Source organism: Arachis ipaensis, chromosome B2, assembly GCF_059453495.1.
Source record: "Arachis ipaensis isolate K30076 ecotype BB chromosome B2, ASM5945349v1, whole genome shotgun sequence".
Classification (NCBI taxonomy): domain Eukaryota; kingdom Viridiplantae; phylum Streptophyta; class Magnoliopsida; order Fabales; family Fabaceae; genus Arachis; species Arachis ipaensis.
Genome location: NC_142437.1, coordinates 109,957,190 through 109,972,236, shown reverse-complemented (window position 1 = coordinate 109,972,236; position 15,047 = coordinate 109,957,190). Strand labels below are relative to the sequence as shown.

Genomic DNA, 15,047 nt, shown 5'->3' with positions numbered 1-15,047 from the left:
ATTATAAAAAATATTTTATTTTCAAGTATAAAAGAATATATCTTATTTTCATTTGAATAAATTTATGTAATAAAACTAGCTTTCTTTTCCTCTTTTTATTTTTTGGAACAAAATTAGTTTTAGTACCAGAATGAAGTGGGACATGATTAGCCCATGTCAACGGATTATAGAAGCACGTTAACATAGAGTTAAACTTCACTTTGGTCTTTAAGATACTAATTGTATTGATTTAATCTTTAATTTTTTATAATTTAATCATCTAAATTTAAAAAAATGTACTAATGTAGTCTTTCATATATTTTTCGTCATCAAAACTCAACGTCGTGTGCAGGGACGGATCTATGTGGGTGGTTGTGGGGGCCACTACAATTTGAAAATTTTTTGAGTAGTATATGATAATAATATTTATTTGCCTCCATTAAATTATTAAATTTGACCCCAACAATAATTTTTTATTCAATTTTTGGTATTTTATAATCAATTTAAAATTTTCATATTACATGTCATTAGAATGATCAATTCTCAATTTAAATGAAATTTATGTTTTTTTTTTAGAAATTGACTTGAAAGAGTATTATTTATCTTTTTTTTATATTAGTTTTTATTTTTTTTAGTAACAACTCCATTAATTTAAAGAACTTTCTCAACTATAAATCTCAATAAAAATTGACTTCTAATTATATGAAACTATATATATATATAAGAGTAATACTACACATTCAAGTCTTTTTATGAACTAAGTCTAACCAAATTAAACAATAAGACATAGAATAATGCTAGTCATAACTGATTTTTGTTATCTTAGATTAATTTGGTTGGGCTTGTTTAACAAAAAAAAAACTTGAATATCAATGTGTAGCATTATTCTATATAAAAAGAGAGATATTTCGATTGTATTATTAAAAAAAATTACTCAATTTTTTTAAAATATAAAACCTAAATAATAAAATTTTAAATTATGTGTTATTATTTAAATTATTATTTTAGTATTTTAATTTGTGAATTAGATATTTTAAAGACTAATCATGTTATATGTACATAGAAAATAACTACCTGTATACATATTGAAATAAAAAAATACATTAAAAATAAATTAAACAATATATATATTTATATACAAATATATAATAATTAATGAATATTTTGATAGCGGATTTATATATATATATATATATATATATATATATATATAATATTTTTATTATAAAAATTATTATTATATTATATATATTTTGCCCCCACTATCAAAATTTTCTGGATCCGTCACTGAACTTGTGTGACGTAACTCAAGTTTTGCCACGTTGAACATATTAAAACGACGTTGTATGCATTTTGACACTACAGAAGGCATTAAATGACGTCGTTTGATGGTTATGACAAGGAACTTGATTATGATAAAATTGTTCAAACTCTCAAACGACATAGTTTAATGCCTTCTTTAGCGTCAAAATGCATACGACGTCATTTTAATATGTTCAGTGGTAAGGCTTGAGTCATGTTACTAATGGCGTTGAGTTCCGGTGACGGAAAAATATACGAGAGACTATATTAATGCATTTTTTTTTAATTTAGAGACCAAATTATAATAATTAAAAAATCAGAGACTAAATCAATACAACTCATCAATTTCTGAGACTAAAATGGGTCTTTAACTCCGCTAACATATGATACAATTTCATTTGAGAAAATATTGGGGCTTCTCTACCGAGAAGGGAATTTTTATTTTCCAAGTTGAATAACTTACCCAATAAGGCAATAAAACTCGGAAAACGCATGAGTTGGGCCAATTGTGGCCATGACAAAAAAAAAAGAAAGCCCATAAATCTCTCTTGAATTTGTACTTCATACACCGCCCGAAAAACATGCGGTAAACCAAGAAAGAAAAGAAAAATAGTGAGTTTCAGTGAAGCCTGACAAAAGATGCCATCATCTTGGAAAGTGTGAAGATCTAACGGCATCAAAAAATGGTTGACCAGAGTGCCTCTTTAATGGGGCTTTCTGTATATATCAATGATCACCAAGTAGGTAGGTGCTGCTCTACCTTCATAACTAATTGTAATTAGGGTTTTCTAACACGTATTTTAAAGATATATTTTAAAATTATCATAAAAAAATATTTTATCCAAATATTTATTAAAAATTAAATTTTTATATATTTTATTATTATTCTCTGAAAATATAATATAGTTAAATTGTTGTAATTAGAATCAAATAATGTTGACTTAAACTCTAAAAATTAACAGTTAAATTAATTAGCATGAAATGTATAAATATACGTGTTATTTTATATAATATTAATTTTGTATTTATAAAACACTAATAAATTATTATTTTTAGTTATAAAAATTTAAAATACTAATAAATTTATTTATAAATAAACTTAATATTTGATACTTTTATTAGATATAATTATTTTTTATAAATACAATTTTTTTTGTTCATTCATAATAAATAAATTCATTCTCTAATATTTATACTGATAAAAACAATAGTTTACTTTAATATTATATCATATGCTTCTTTTGACATTACCCGTGCATTATATGTACTATTTATTATATTATATACATACATGCTTCAAGTTCATGCTATCTTTATTGCAAAAGAACTAACAATCTCAAAGCATAAGAAGAAGGAGAAGGATGTGGAAGAAGGGATTTGTTGTGGTTGAATTATTATTATTATTATTGTTGGTATGTTCATCAGTTTTGTTAGTGGTTGATGGATTGAGAAGAGATGAATACCCGCCTGAGTTTGTGTTTGGTGCTTCAACATCTGCATATCAGGTTCTTTAATTTCTCCGATCCTCTCTAATTAATGATATAGTTCTGATAAATGGAGTGGTAATTAATAAATAAGATATATGGTATGAGAGAAGGTAGAAGGTGCAGCAGATGAAGATGGAAGGAAGCCAAGCATATGGGATACTTTCGCACATGCCGGCAATGGTACTACTATCTCTTCATTACTTGCTGTATTTCTTTTTTTTTTTTTTTCTTTTTTGGTCTGAATTAGTTTGGTCTTATGCACTCACAATTTTTTTCTAGTGATATCTTAATTAGATTCGTTATTAACAATTTATTAGTGTTTTCAAAAACGGAAATGTTTGATAATTAAAGAAATCAGCCAAAAATAGCCATAACTTACCTTATTTAGCATTTATTAATTGTCGTAACAATTAGTTTTGACTGTTTTTTTTTGTCTCCCTAATATTACCCTTTCAAAAAATGGTAAATTAGTCTTTGATAGCAAAACAAAAATGTCCATCGAAGTTTTGAGTTGTTTCTGAAAATTCTGTTGTAGCTAGTGATTCTTCCCTTTTTGGGGTTCAGAGTGTAATAAATTATAAAAAAGGTCTTTGATTTCTATTTAGAATATTAGATAAATTAGTTTTTAATAAAATTAATATATTAATCCCTAATATTTTTCAAGACAAATCAATATTTAATTTAATTTTTTAAAAGTAAAATGATTGAGAGATTAAATTATTTAAATTTTTTAAAAATAAAAAACTAATTTATGTATTTATTTTACGCATAATTTATCTTATGTTTTAAAAGATTATGTAATTAATTTTTTTCGTTAAAAATAAATTTATTCTATGAAAAAGTTATTGCGCTTAATTTGGAGTTTGGCATTTGTTTTTTTTCGAATCTATCTGATGCACGCACATTGTTTTAATTTAATAGCTGGTAATAAAATATTCGACCTCACACACCATGAGAAACATAAACTTAGAAATTAAAAAATATACTATCATGAAATTCCAAAACAATAATGATTCATGGCACTACAAGAAAAAAAATTCTGCCGCCACACTTTTTTTTATCCTTTAAAAACGTGGCTGAAAAGTGTCAATGGCTACACTTTTATGAAAGTAGCGATTTATTAGAGATTTGGTCACACTTTCAAAACGTAACAAAAACTAAACCAATGAGCAAGTTTCTAAAAACTTGATTGTATGTGTACTTTTCGACACGCTTTAAAAGTGTGACTATAGAATTATACATATGACCACGTTTTTAAATATGATAATAAAAAAATATAACAAAAAAATAAACGTATTAATAGATCGATAAAAACGTGACGATAAAATAACTGGCTTTCAAAAACATGCTAATAGTTCAAAAAACATTATGAGAAGTTGTTGTTATTATGCTTTTTTTTTTTCATTTTTCGACACGTTTTAGAAGCGTGACAATAGACTGTTTTTCTTATAGTGTGGCTCCATGTTGAACAAGAAATTTGTTTCTTTTCTATTACATATCTCTTGATAATACCATCAAGTTTATTTCTACCTACTCATGGCTCTCTCATGGTTGGATTGATCTAAGATCTTTCTCCGGTCATTCGCAATAATTTCAGCTTATTTTTTGTGTAGGTTTAATATGATTGTTTCGCATTATCATACTCTTTTTTGTTTGCTAACTGAATCTCAAATCCTTCTGGGTGTTCAATTCACCAAATTATGACTCAGGCTTCTCTCAAGAGAAATGGCAGGAACCAACAAATTAAATAAGTTATAGGGAGTTTCAGTACATTCATAAGTGACTACTGCAAAAATCTAATAAGTAACAGAAAAGTTGCTAGAACCCATGTTACAAAATCCTTACTTACTTTACAATATGAATTAACCCCTTTTTGATTTAAGTTTACAGCAAATATGTACGAGGGTAATGGAGAAGCTGGATGCGATCAATATCACAAATATAAGGTGAGTATATATTCAATTATACACCATGACCCGGTACAAGGAAATTAAATCTTTCATCTTTGACAAATATATCATATCTGTTGTGATAAGGATTCTATCACACCTTACGTGGATGCCCATTTTCTATGAGGTGTAGTTTCTCAAGGATGACTTAGAAGACCACATTTAATATGAACTTGAAAAGCTTTCTCATGTACGTGTATAAATAGAGGCTTAAGCCTCTGAATGGAAATACACTACAAGCAATAACAAAATACTATTCTCCCTTCCTCTTCGTACAAATCAATCTTATTTTATGCTGCAATCAAATACTCTTCTTCTTATATTTCTACTACAATTCTTTCTCTTCTTTTATTTTATAAGTATTTTAAATTCTATTTTCTATTACTCTTTACATATTATATTAATAGCAATATTAACCATCTTTATTATATTGAGATTGCAACAATAAACAGATGTGATTCTCTCTCTCTTTATTTTTAATACTTCTTTCTATCTTTGTATATATATACACATTACAACATATAATATTATTATATATATATATAAATTATTATTGGGCTAATTATTTTAATACTAGAGTCTTCTATTTGTACATCTCTATTATATATATCTTTTATTTCACAACACGTTATCAGCACGAGACTCTGATCAAATTTTTAGGAAGACTCAGGTAACAAATTTTCATTATGTCAAAACTCTCTCATCTTGAATTCAATGCTCTTGACATATCTGGAAACAATTATTTATCATGGATACAAGATGCTGAAATCCATCTTGATTCAATGGATCTTGGAGATACCATTAAGGCTGAAAATAATGCATCCCAGAAGGATAAAGCCAAAGCCATGATTTTTCTCCGTCGTCATCTTGACGAAGGATTGAAAAATGAATATCTTACATTAAAAGATCCTGCAGATCTTTGGAAAGACCTTGAAGAAAGGTACAATCATCAGAAAACGGTGATACTTCCTCAAGCCCGGTATGAATGGACGCATTTGCGTTTACAAGATTTTAAATCTATAAATGAATATAATTCTGCAATGTTTCGGATCACCTCACGAATGAAATTGTGTGGGGAAAAAATAACTGATCATGATATGTTGGAGAAAACTTTCTCAACCTTCCATGCCTCGAATGTGCTCCTGCAGCAGCAGTATCGAGAGAAAGGGTTTAAGAAATATTCTGAGTTAATTTCTTGCCTTCTTGTTGCCGAACGCAACAATGAGTTGTTATTGAAAAATCATGAAGCGCGCCCAGCTGACGCCGCCCCATTTCCTGAAGTAAATGCGGCAAATCATTACCCCAGAAGAGGTAAATGGCAAGCTTTTAATAACAAGAAAAATTATGGAAGGAAAAAGAATTATGTTCAAAAGAGAGGATCTCACCAGAAGTGGGACAAAGAAAAGAATATCGGGCAGAATAAATCAACCGAGGAGAAGTGTTTCCGCTGTGGTGGAAAGGGCCATTGGTCACGTACCTGTCGTACCCCAAGGCACCTAGTCGATCTTTACCAGGCATCTTTGAAAAAGAACGACAAAGGAAAGGAAACAAATTTTGTTTCAAATGATGCTGAGAACTCCACCACTCATTATGATGTATCTGATTTCTTTGAGGACCCTGAAGGAAATATTGGCCATTTGATCAATGATGGAATAGTTTAATATGTGAAATTGTGAAGTATCTATGTAAATAAATAATGTAAAAAATTTATTGTTAAAGTTTTATTTTCTATGTATTTAAGTTTCAAATGTGATGTACATAAATATTTATGAATTTTGAAATTATTAATTGTGTCAAATTTTAAAATAAAATTTTGGTATATGACATTATTTTATGTACAGTGTTTCTTAGAAAATAATTCTGATCAAGTATTCAATTTAACTGTGCATACTACTCATTTTATTATTATTTGTTTTTGAAGAGAATGGCAAGGATATGTAATGAAGATGTATGCCTTGCGGATAGTGCAAGTTCGCACACTATTCTCAAAAGTGATATATATTTTACCCATCTTGTGCCAAAAGAGGAATATGTTAACACTATTATTGGCTCAGGCAATGTGATAGAAGGCTCCGGAAGAGCTATAATTTTGTTTCCTGGAGGAACAAAATTTATAATAAATAATGCACTATTATCTACCAAGTCTCTGAGAAACTTGTTGAGTTTCAAAGATATTCGCCGAAATGGATATCATGTTGAGACGATGAATGAGGGAAATCATGAGTATTTATGTATAACAACTCATGATTCAAATAAGAAAGTTATATTAGAAAAATTACCCTCACTTTCATCTGGGTTGTATTATACCAAGATTAGTGTAATTGAATCACATGCCACTGTAAACCAGAAGTTTACTAACTCAAATGAGTTCATAACTTGGCACGACCGATTGGGTCATCCGGGAACAACCATGATGAGAAGAATTATTGAAAACTCTCATGGACATTCACTAAAGAACCAGAAGATTCTTAAATCTAGTGAATTTTGTTGTGCTACATGTTCTCAAGGGAAATTAATTTTAAGGCCATCACCAGTAAAGATTGGATTTGAGTCCCCTGAATTCCTAGAAAGGATTCAAGGTGATATATGTGGACCTATTCATCCACCATGTGGATCTTTTAGATATTTTATGGTCCTGATAGACGCATCTTCGAGATGGTCACATGTGTGCTTATTATCTTCTCGCAACCTGGCGTTTGCGAGATTACTGGCTCAAATTATTCGATTAAAAGCACAATTTTCTGAAAATCCAATTAAAGCAATTCGTCTTGATAATGCTGGTGAATTTACTTCCCAAGCTTTTGATGCTTATTGTATGGCTAATGGAATAAGTGTTGAACATCCAGTAGCTTATGTTCACACACAAAATGGGTTAGCAGAATCACTTATTAAGCGCCTCCAATTAATTGCTAGACCCTTGCTTATGAGAACAAATCTCCCAACCTCGGTTTGGGGGCATGCAGTTTTACATGCTGCAGCACTTATTCGTTTGAGGCCAACGAGTTACCATCAGTTCTCTCCTATGCAATTAGCTTTTGGCCAGCAGCCAAATGTTTTCCATTTAAGAATATTTGGGTGTGCGATATATGTTCCCATTGCACCACCTAATCGCACCAAAATGGGACCCCAAAGAAAATTGGGGATATATGTTGGATATGATTCTCCCTCTATAGTGAGGTATCTTGAGATACAAACTGGTGATGTGTTTAAAGCCCGGTTTGCGGATTGTCATTTTGATGAATCAAAATTTCCAACATTAGGGGGAGAGAATAAGCTTCCTGAAAAGGAACTTAATTGGAATGCATCATCGTTGATGCATTTAGATCCTCGATCAGCGCAATGTGAACTAGAAGTTCAAAAGATTATACATTTGCAAAGAATAGCAAATGAATTACCTGATGCATTTTCCGATACAAAGAGGATAACCAAATCTTATATACCAGCGGAAAATGCCCCAATTCCAATTGATGTCCCAGTAGGACAAGTAGCTACTGAAGCGAATTCACGCCAGAAGCGTGGCAGGACGGAAAATGTCCCAATTCGAATTGATGTCCCAGTAGGACAAATAGCCACTGAAGCAAATACACGCCAGAAGCGTGGCAGGCCTGTTGGTTCCAAAGACAAAAATCCTCGAAAGAGAAAAGAGGTAAATATGATTCCTGTTGAAAAAGACATAGTAAAGACACCTGCAGTTATCCAAAATTCTGATATAACGCCAGAAGACGTTCAGGTACCTGAAAATTGTGAAAATGACGAGATCTCGATAAATTATGTCTTTACATGAGAGAAATGGGACCGAAATAAGACAATTGTCAATGAAATATTTGCATATAATGTGGCATTAGATATCATGCATGAAAGTAAGGATCTTGAGCCAAGATCAGTCGAAGAATGTCGACAAAGAAATGATTGGCCAAAATGGGAAGCAGCCATGAAGGCTGAATTAGACTCACTTGCAAAACGTGAAGTCTTTGGACCTGTAGTCCGTACACCTGCAGATGTAAAACCTGTTGGATACAAATGGGTATTTGTGAGAAAACGAAATGAGAAAAATGAAGTTGTGCGCTACAAAGCCCGACTTGTGGCACAAGGTTTTTCACAAAGGCCCGGTATAGATTATGAAGAAACGTATTCCCCTGTAGTGGATGCGATAACATTGCGTTATTTGGTCAGTTTATCTACATATCATAAACTGCATATGCATTTAATGGATGTGGTAACAGCCTATTTGTACGGCTCATTAGATCGGGATATCTATATGAAAGTCCCTGAAGGACTAAAGATATCTAAACCATCCAATGAATATTCGTAAGGGTTATACTCAGTCAAATTGCAAAGATCTTTATATGGTCTAAAGCAATCTGGACGAATGTGGTATAATCGTCTTACTGAGTATCTGGCCAAAAACGGATTCAAGAATGATGATATCTGTCCGTGTGTTTTCATAAAGAAATCTGCATCCGGATTCATTATAATTGCTGTGTACGTTGATGATTTAAATATCATTGGGACTCCTGAAGAGATTCCAACAATTATAAAAACTCTAAAAGAAGAGTTTGAGATGAAAGATCTTGGAAAGACTAAGTTTTGTCTCGGCCTACAGATCGAGCATATAAAAAGTGGGATCTTTATTCATCAAACAACATACACAGAAAAGATCTTGAAAAGATTTTACATGGATAAGTCACATCCATTAAGTACCCCAATGATTGTAAGATCTTTAGATGTGAAAAAGGATCAATTCCGTCCTAAAGAAGAAAATGAAGATATCCTTGGTCCTGAAGTACCATATCTTAGTGCCATTGGAGCGCTAATGTATCTTGCTAATAATACGCGACCTGACATATCATTCGCGGTGAATTTACTAGCAAGGTATAGTTCCTCTCCAACCAGAAGACATTGGAGTGGAATCAAACAAATTTTTCGATATCTTCATGGAACGGTTGATATGGGATTGTTTTATCCCTATGGATCCAAGTCACAACTAGTTGGCTATGCAGATGCCGGATACCTGTCTGATCCACATAAAGGGAGGTCTCAAACAGGATACCTATTCACATATGGTGGTACAGCTATATCATGGAGGTCCACGAAACAGACGATAGCAGCAACCTCCTCTAATCATGCTGAAATACTGGCGATTCATGAAGCTAGTCGCGAGTGTTTTTGGCTGAGGAGTCTGATTCAATATATTCTGTCATCATGTGGACTAATTGATCATAAGATAGCTCCAACTGTCCTGTTTGAAGATAATACAGCATGCATTGCTCAACTTAAGGGTGGATACATCAAAGGTGATAGAACAAAGCATATTTCTCCCAAATTCTTCTTCACTCATGATCTTCAAAATCAAGGGACAATTGATGTCCAACAGATCCGTTCAAGTGACAATCTGGCAGATTTATTTACAAAGTCACTCCCAAAATCCTCCTTTGAAAGATTGGTACATAAGATTGGGATGCGCCGATTTCGAGACATTAAATGATGTCGGCAAGAGGGGGAGACTGTACTCTTTTTTCCTTGGTCAAGTTTTTTTTCCCATTGGGTTTTTCTTGACAAGGTTTTTAATGAGGCAGCCCCATCATTAAAGGATATTGTACTCTTTTTCCTTCACTAAGGTTTTTTTCCCATTGAGTTTTTCTTTAGTAAGGTTTTAACGAGGCAATAATCCTAAATGGTCATCCAAGGGGGAGTGTTGTGATAAGGATTCTATCACACCTTACGTGGATGCCCATTTTCCATGAGGTGTAGTTTCTCAAGGATGACTTAGAAGACCACATTTAATATGAACTTGAAAAGCTTTCTCATGTACGTGTATAAATAGAGGCTTAAGCCTCTGAATGGAAATACACTACAAGCAATAACAAAATACTATTCTCCCTTCCTCTTCATACAAATCAATCTTATTTTATGCTGCAATCAAATACTCTTCTTCTTATATTTCTACTACAATTCTTTCTCTTCTTTTATTTTATAAGTATTTTAAATTCTATTTTCTATTACTCTTTACATATTATATTAATAGCAATATTAACCATCTTTATTATATTGAGATTGCAACAATAAACAGATGCGATTCTCTCTCTCTTTATTTTTAATACTTCTTTCTATCTTTGTATATATATACACATTACAACATATAATATTATTATATATATATAAATTATTATTGGGCTAATTATTTTAATACTAGAGTCTTCTATTTGTACATCTCTATTATATATATCTTTTATTTCACAACAATATCTTATATCGATTAATTATTAATTATCACTATTTGTTGATCCAAATATTCATGCAGGAAGATGTACAGCTCATGACCAAAATGGGATTAGATGCCTATAGATTTTCGATATCATGGTCAAGACTTATTCCAGGTGATCAAATTATATATTACCTGATGAGAAAGTCTAGGACCAGCAGATTTTGTAGTTTTTAGCCATCAATGATGTTTTTAATGGTGTGAGATTGTATCAAATGGTGTAGAATCATTCAATTTTCTTTTGATGGTTAAGTACTAGTCAGAATTTAACAAAAGTGCTGGTCTCAAGCACTCCTCTTACCTGATAACGATGCAAGCTAATTAACTGAAGTGTAATATTCTAGTATTGAAATAAATGATATCATATGATGTCTAGAAGGTGGAAAAAATATATTTTTTAAAAGATAATTAAATGACATTATTTTTTTTTAAATATGTATTTTGTATTTTAATACATATCTTATACTACTATTTATTTAATAGGACTATTAGTATATAAATTTATTTAATATTGGCTAATTTTTTAAATAAATATTTCTTTTGGACTACAACAAAGTTTATAAATAGATGTTTAATCATTTTATACAAAAAATATAAAAAAATGGATATTATCGTTTTTATTTTAATAATATCAGTATTTTTTTTTTTTAGTTTTGAATTTTGAATTTTTTTTTAATTACCACCAGATGGAAGAGGCCCAATCAATCAAAAGGGATTACAATATTACAACAATCTTATCAATGAACTGATAAGTCAAGGTTTATGCGCAAACCATATCTTTAATTTATGCTAATGTTTTAATTAATAACTAAGAGAGAAGTCCTTCCATTACTTATTCTTGTCTAATTCTGTTTCTCTTGTAGGAATTCAAGCACATGTTACATTACATCACTGGGACCTACCACAAGCTCTTGAGGATGAATATGGAGGATGGATTAATAAAAAAATTGTGTACGGTTCCCGGACTTCAAATATAGGATTTATTCATGTTTGAAGTAAATAAAAATTATATTACTGACAAAGTTATTCATGTTTGAAGTAAATTTGTTAAACTAATCAAAATTTTATGTGTATATGTCCAAATTTGTGTACATTCATATTCTTGTAGAAAAGACTTCACAGCATATGCAGATGTGTGCTTTAGAGAGTTTGGAGACAGAGTGAAACATTGGACCACAATGAATGAGGGAAATGCTTTTGCAGAAGGTGGTTATGATATAGGATTCTTACCACCTCAACATTGTTCTCCTTCTTCTATATTTAATTGCTCTAAGGGGAATTCTTCAACTGAGCCATATTTGGTAACACATAATATGTTGTTAGCTCATGCATCAGCTGCAACATTGTATAGGAACAAGTACCAGGTAATTTTTCAAGTAAGATAAAACTTAAGAGGTATGTTACAATCCTATATAAAAGAAAATCATATAAATTTTAAAATAAGAACCTTAGATTATGTAATGTAATAAAATAAGGAAAAGTCTAGAGGGCAGCAACTTTATTAAATTCTTGTCAGCATGTAACCAGCAAAGAAAAATGAGTCATTGATGAAATCTCATACCAATCTCACACTATTAAAATCATCATTGATGACTATTTAATATCTATAAATTACAAAAGTTGCTGTCCCCCTAGCATTTCTCATAAAATAAAGTATGAAATCTTATAATTTATATATGAAATCCATTTATAAATTTACTATTAAGCAACCTATGTTTCATGCAGTTCAAGCAACATGGATTTATTGGGTTTAATCTTATTACTTATGGTTTTGTTCCTCTGACAAATTCTAGTGAAGATATAACTGCTGTTCAGAGGGCTCAAGACTTCTATCATGGGTGGTAAGTAAGATATTAATAATTATAACTGTATTTCTGTTTACATAATTCAATTGGATTTGTATGTGTTTTATGATTGTAGGTTTTTGAATCCATTTACTTTTGGAGATTACCCTGAAACCATGAAAAAGAATGTTGGCTCAAGGCTTCCAATATTCACACAAAGTGAATCAAATTTGGTGAAAGGCTCCATTGACTTTCTAGGAATAAATTTTTACTTTTCATTTTATGTTAAGGACAATCCTAGAAGCTTATATATAAAGGAAAGAGACTATGCTGCAGATGTAGCTGCTGAATTTATAGGTAGGTTTATACTATATCTTATTCGATGATGCTAGATGACCAAATTATTTTGATAATTAAATTCAACCAAGTTGGTTTAATAATTTAAAGATTATCAGAAATTTTAATTCAAGAAAAAGAAGAAGCAAAAAGAGAGATATAAAAAAAAATTGGTTAGACTTAATTATAAAAATAATTTGTTCACCTATTATTTTTTTTTTTATCTTTATTTACTTGAAACTCAAGCTACCACCTATTTAAGTTTGAGAAGTAAAAACTTCTAATTATAATCTTTTTTAATGTAGTTTATACCACAAACGAAGCATCTACTGATGAGGTAATAGCAGCATTGAAACTTTTTTATCCTTGTCAAAAGTTTTAAAATATTTTTAAATTTTATTTTATTTTAGTTTTATTTAAAAAAAAATTTATTTATATCAAATGTATCTCTATCAGTTAATTTTTTAAAAAATTTATGACTAATTCAACAATGATTTTACAAAGACAATTTTTAACACAAATAAATATCAAATAGTATTGTTGGATTAGGTTTAAGTTTTTTGACAATTTAACTGTCAGAAGTATATTTGATACAAATAAAAAAATTTTTTGAAATAAAATTAATGTAAAATAAAACTTAAAGATATTTTTAAATTTTTTGATAAATTTCGATAAAAAATATATCTTACTGTAAATTTTATCTTTTAATCTTTATCGATGGGTGATATTTTAGACTAACTATTTGATTGGTTGGTACGGTTCAGATTCCAATTACTCCATGGACTTTGCAAGGGTTGCTTGACTCATTGAAGAATATCTATGGAAATTTTCCAATTTACATTCACGAAAATGGTTTGCTTCTCTTGTCTCTTTTGAGAACAAATTACATTGGCTGAATCTTTTGAAAATTGATAAAATTCATCGTGACACTCGTCTATTTAGGCAAATGACGTTGACTTCTCTTTAAGAATAATTTATGTTTTCTAAAACTAATCAAGACGGACTAGATTAAATTTCTATCGATTATTGTGTCCCGATGACATCAAGATCTCAAAACTCAAAAGCTTCCAATAATTCTTTTGTCAAACAAACCAATCCTAGAATGATATGATTATAGTAATTATTTTTTGGACTTTCGCAGGCCAACAAACACATAGAAATTCATCATTGGAAGACTGGCCAAGGATAAATTACTTACAAGAATACATTGGAAGTATACTTCATATGCTAAGGTAGTACTTCCATTTTCATTTTTAGCATTTTTCTTTTTTTTCCCATAAAAATTTATTGAACCTTTGCTAATTCAGTTTATAATTATATTTTTTTGTGATGTTGAAAGGAATGGACATGACATTAGAGGCTATTTTGTATGGTCGTTCATGGATGTGTTTGAATTATTGAGTGGATATGAATTCACTTATGGGCTTTATTACATTGATTTGAAGGACCCCACGTTGAGGAGACAACCTAAGCTCTCTTCTGTATGGTACTCTAATTTCCTCAACAATAGAACTATGGACCCAATGGTGGCCATGCAAATTGAGAAAAAAAATCCTTATTACATAATGCCATTTAATAATGTGTAAGGACTAGTTAAAATCTAATTGATATGAGTTTGTACTATGATCATGATTCGATATTTGGTGTAGCATGCCAAAGAATAATCAAGTGACAATTAATGCAAAGTTAATTAGTATAATCAACATGAGATTGTATATATATTTCCTATAATATTTGGATAATGAATGTTTTGAAGCATTTACATTTTATATATGCATGATATAGCATATTCAAATGTTTCGAAGTATTTTTGTTCTTCGGAATTTAGGAATAAAATTATAGAAAATAAGTTGAAGATACGATATTGTTATTATTCTCCTATTTAGAATTTTCAGTGTCTCGAATTTATTATTTTTAATGGTAGAGAGTGTACCTACAAGGATTTCGA

General features: G+C 30.2%; 1 pseudogene across 1 annotated transcript; it reads left to right on the top strand.

Moving 5' to 3' along the window:
• The first annotated feature begins 2,574 nt into the window (after window positions 1–2,574).
• On the top strand, window positions 2,575–14,675 carry LOC107625767 (beta-glucosidase 11-like; annotated as a pseudogene). The gene is made up of 13 exons (XR_015905189.1): window positions 2,575–2,786; window positions 2,879–2,948; window positions 4,659–4,714; window positions 11,019–11,094; window positions 11,666–11,737; window positions 11,843–11,930; window positions 12,088–12,343; window positions 12,705–12,820; window positions 12,900–13,120; window positions 13,405–13,436; window positions 13,864–13,951; window positions 14,241–14,331; window positions 14,439–14,675. The product of XR_015905189.1 is annotated as a beta-glucosidase 11-like (transcript).
• Window positions 14,676–15,047: the final 372 nt, after the last annotated feature.